General features: G+C 42.4%; 1 protein-coding gene across 1 annotated transcript in view; it reads left to right on the top strand.

Annotated features, from left to right (window-relative positions):
• Positions 1–318: 318 nt before the first annotated feature.
• Positions 319–4,908, top strand: part of LOC109537708 (discoidin domain-containing receptor tyrosine kinase B) — a 126,086-nt gene continuing 121,496 nt past the window's right edge. Inside the window, exon 1 of the mRNA XM_019904564.2 lies at positions 319–435. The gene's annotated coding sequence lies outside the window, so the exon portion shown is untranslated. The remainder of the gene's footprint in view (positions 436–4,908) is intronic.

The raw sequence follows: 4,908 nt of genomic DNA on the forward strand, positions 1-4,908 counted from the left end.
TTTTAATAACTTTCCACAAGCTAAATAGGCGAACCGTTTCAAACTTTTTCACCATTATTATTACTACGGCAAATAATATATTTTCCTCGGCAATCAATTACTCGCACAGGTAAATTTAGCCGAAAAACTTCCCTTTCTACCGGCAAACAGATGGGTTAGCGTATAATAAATCATTTTTGAGTCAAAAAGGGCCAAAAAAGCGGCCCCCCGACCGAAAAGCAACAGTGTGTCCCGTGCGCAGGACGCGCGTTCAAAATTTGCCGCTCTGAATCAATGGAGTTCGCTCCGACTGTTTAGTCTGATTTCGTTCGTGTGCTGGAGTGCGATTGATCGTTCCATTCGTTCGCTAATCGTTCGCGATCTTTTGCCTTTTGCGCGACTGCTGGCCTTTGACGGGTGCTGTGAGTGGTTGTGACACTTCAGCAGACCAAACCGGTAAGCTTTCAGGCTATCGCTCCACCCTTCCATAATCTCTGGGAAAAAGTTGACCATCATACATTGCCAAATTATGAGTTTTTTTATCCGGAGAATGTTCGCGCTTTTTCTGATTTTTCCTCAAGACACCTGGAAAACCATTCAGGCTCGCAGAAAACGAGCGTATTTGGAAGGTTTTGCAGGCACGAGTCATGGGCATCCTCAGATGTGTGTCACTCGATGGCTGACACTAGAGGGATTTAAATGGTTTATTTGGACTCCACTTACAATTACAATTACATTAAACTCCATTTACTTCGGTCTTCTTGGAACGAAAATGGTTGGACGATATGTGGAGTTTTGATTGAAAAAACTGATCAAATGCCCTAAAACTTATCCAATTTTAGTTAATTTTCGGTAATTAATTCGCAAAATAAAGTGTGTATCATACGCAAGTAAATTATGTTGGTTCGCAAAGTTCACTGTCACTTCAAGTTCAGGTTCACAAGTATTTGTTGTGTCGAACACTTTGCGCACGACACTGGCAGGAGAACCAAAAACTAGACCTTAGAGTGTTTGGAAGGTTTTATTTGCATTTCGAGCAGTGTCGTGCCCGAAGGGCTCGGCACAATAATTACATTAAATTCCACTTACGTCGAAGTCTTCTTGGAACGAAAACGTTTCGACGATTTAAGGAATTTCGATTGAAAAAACTGACCAAATGCGCTAAAGCGAAAGCAATTTTAGTCCATTTTCGGTAATTAATTCGCAAAATAAAGTGTGTATCATACGCAAGTAAATTATGTTGGTGGGAAAAGTTCACTGTTACTTCAAGTTCAGGTTCACAAGTATTTGTTGTGTCGAACACTTCGCGTACGACACTGGCAGGAGAACCAAAAACTAGACCTTCCAAACAGTTTTGGAAGGTTTTATTTGCATTTCGAGCAGTGTCGTGCCCGAACGGTTCGGCACAACAATTATATTAAACTCCACTTACGAGTCTTCTTGGAACGAAAATGGTTGGACGATTTAAGGAGTTTTGATTGAAAAATTTTAGTTCATTTTCGATAAATAATTCGCAAAATAAAGTGTGTATCATACGCAAGTAAATTATCTTGGTTGGCAAAGTTCACTGTTATTTCAATTTCAGGTTCACAAGTATTGGTTTTGTAGAACCATTGGGGAACGACACTGGCAGAAGAACCAAAAACTTGGCCCTAGACAGTTCGGAAGGTTTTATTTGCATTCCGAGCAGTGTCGTGCCCGAAGGTCTGGGCACAACAATTACATTAATCTAATAGACTTTACTACTTTCTTTCGTCAACAACTCAGGTGCTTCAAAAAAGACTGCAAAGGTCCACAAGCCCCTTTAAAGCCAATTTCAAGTCACGGTTCAAGTCGTAAATTTTGGTAATTTTTTCGAAGTTTTTGCAAAAAGTTATTAGCGGAATTTGGTAGCAGTTCAGCAGTTTCTTCTTTCTTTCTTTCTTTTGTTTATAACTTTGCTGCTTTCAAAGCGACTTCAACGATATTAGCGCCATTTTAAACCCAATTTCGATTTATTTAATCTGATGGTTCAATAAAACAATATGCCTTTCCTGGTGTGGTGATTCTAGTTGTCTTCAACCCTGTTTCACACTTTTCGGAGATTTAAATCAAAATCCGGTATCATCCCAAGTCGCGATAACACAACGCATTGCCATACCGATGTGGAAACCCTCCTTAATGATGCCTTTGCTGCCGCATATTTTCTGCAATGTCTTGTTGTAATCAAACGTAAATTTTCCTCTTGTCCATCCCTTGTCACATTAGCGTCCTTATTGCCTTGATTCCCATCCCTGGTCGAAAATTTGCTTCATCAGGCAATTTTGTGCCGCTAATTATTTATTGCTTTGCAGCGGATTAGAATTTTTCCTGCAAACTTTTCACCTGAATCGAGTTTTCCGCGCTCCGTTCAAGGCAGACACCGGCGTATTAAAATTGGAGTTGTTGCATTCGCTCGTTGTAAATTCCCCAAGGAAATTTCGGTAAAAATGGTCAGTCTATTTGCGGAAACTGTTCATTTTATTTGGTGGCAAATCGTAGGGCTTCGCCCCGTTTCCTCCACAAAAACGCACCCAAATTGAGGCCAATTTTCATAAAGTTCATGTGAATTTTAGTGGTTGGCAAAGCTCACCACCACTCAAAGCACAGATTCATAGAAAAAAATGTTCCCGGGGGCCACTGAAAGCTCTGTTTCCTATGTATAATGTGATAAAACATCATTGTAAGCCAAGGAAAGTGCAAATGAACCGTTGAAATCACTCGAATCTAGACGTGGCAGGAAACTTTGCCTTGCAAATCCAACACCAGAAACCTTCATGCGGCGCGTTTGCCGTGGAGCAAAAGCAGCCAGAATCGCGTGAAAAATCCCGGTCTAGACACGATCGAACAAACAGGCAATTGAAAAAAATCAATCAGCGGAAACGGCCTCCGAAATATCCATGTCGGCTCCCCTGCAGCATTTCCAAGCACCCTTCCCTCCAAAGTGCACCCCGGTGGAGCGTGCGAAGAAACTATTTCTTTAACACCTGGGTGCGTTTACATGGGGGCCCCGCTTCCATTCTTGCAATGGCATTATTATGTAATTGAGGGTCAGGCTAATAATGTTTATGACGCTTCGAGGGGTCAGCCCAATATTTTTCACTTTCCCTGGGGGAAAAAACTGGGATTTTTGCGCGACTTTGCTGCATGGAAAAGTTCTACATGATGATTGGTGTCATTCCTTGACGATTTTTTCTTTAACCACCAAATGGTATAACCTCACTTCACAACATCAGTTTCCATGCGAGGGCCCCGAATGGAAACTGACAGTTGACAAGGCAAAAATGCACCCAGGAAACAATCAAGCACGCTTATTTACCGGCCCTATTTTCCGGCATGTAAACATCTGTCCCATTCTCCGAATTAATATTTGCTTCGCTTATTGTGCCACTTGTAGACATTGGGAGTTCGCCCCGAACAGTGAAGCACGCCATTACTACTGCTCCTAGACGGTTTATCGCTGGAAAATGAAAACCGCAAACTTGGAATCTTCCCCTTATTCCGACCGCTGTTCTGGCCGAATAAAACTGCCGAGGTAACATGACACGAAACTGACACGCTCCTTTATAGGTAATTACTCTCCTGCTAAGGAGTGGCGGCTCAGTTCTTCTCACCAAAGCGATGTTTACCGAATTATTAATTAAAGCATCCAGAGAATGCAGGCCAATAAATTTATCACTTTTGCGTCCTCCGGCTAGTAACGAGAGTGGATTAAGTGAGGCCTCGATGAGGAAAATGAGTGGAGAAGTTCCAAAGAAAGAAACCCTCCCCCAGCTGCTAGCAATCAGATTGGAAATCCGACAGAAGGAAAAAAGCACGAGCCATAAGCGACATAAATTCATCAGGCCAATTCACGCCTCCCTCGCGGTGGTAATTTAGATAAATAGCCGTCGAAATTTCCGTGCCAGCATTTCGAAATATGGCCGCTAAGTAAAGCCGAAGTCACAAAACACCCCTCATAATTCCATTTGAAACGCAAAGGCAATTTTCGCTGATCTTAACGAGGCGAAAGGCCCGGGCGGTATGTGGTCGCTTCGACGGGCGCCACCCCCGGCGCCCCAAAATGCCATTAGGGCGCTAAAACCGGCTTTGGGGCCCGTCTGGACCCCGGAAAGGTCGGCGATCAAAGAGCCGAAACGTCTTCGACTGGTTTCAAGCCACTAAAAGCGTCGCCTTTGCTGCTTTACCACTATCATTTACCTGCACTCAATGTCAAAACGTTTCGGCGGTTTCAGGAGTTTTTGTTGAAAAAACTGATCAAATGCATCAAAACTTAACCAATTTTAGATTATTTTCAGTAAATAATTCCGATAATAAAGTGTGTATCATATTCAAGAAAATTATGTGGGCAGGCAAAGTTCACTGTTATTTCACGTTCAGGTTTAGAAGTATTTGTTCTGTCGCACCCTTCGGGCACGACACTGATAGCAGGACAGTAAACAAGAAATCCGACAGTTAGGATGTTTTTTTTGCATTCAAACCAGTTTCGTGCCCAGGGATCTTGGCACAACCGATATTTTAGAGACTTACTTAAACATTCTTTGACTTTAATGTATTTGTAGTGCCCAGCCCTTCGGGCAGAACTGGTAGTAGAACTACAGGTAAGAAATCGGACGGTGAGGAAGTTTTTTTGCATTTAGACCCGAAGGGCTCGGCACAACAAATACATTCGAAATTTACTTAAAGATCTTTTTCGACTTTAATGTATTTATTGTACCGAGCCCTTCGGGCACGACACTGATAGGAGAACAAGAAATTCGACAGTTGGGAAGGTTTTTACATTTAGATCAGTGTCGGACCCGAAGGGATCGGCACAACAAATAGATTATAAATTTGAGACCTTCCTACGCGAAACTGGTAGGAGAATAATAAACAAGAAATCCGACAGTTAGGAAGGTTTGTTTGCAATCA

Source organism: Dendroctonus ponderosae, unplaced genomic scaffold, assembly GCF_020466585.1.
Source record: "Dendroctonus ponderosae isolate FM_Combo_2020 unplaced genomic scaffold, Dpon_F_20191213v2 Dpon_F_20191213_9, whole genome shotgun sequence".
Classification (NCBI taxonomy): Eukaryota; Metazoa; Arthropoda; class Insecta; order Coleoptera; family Curculionidae; genus Dendroctonus; species Dendroctonus ponderosae.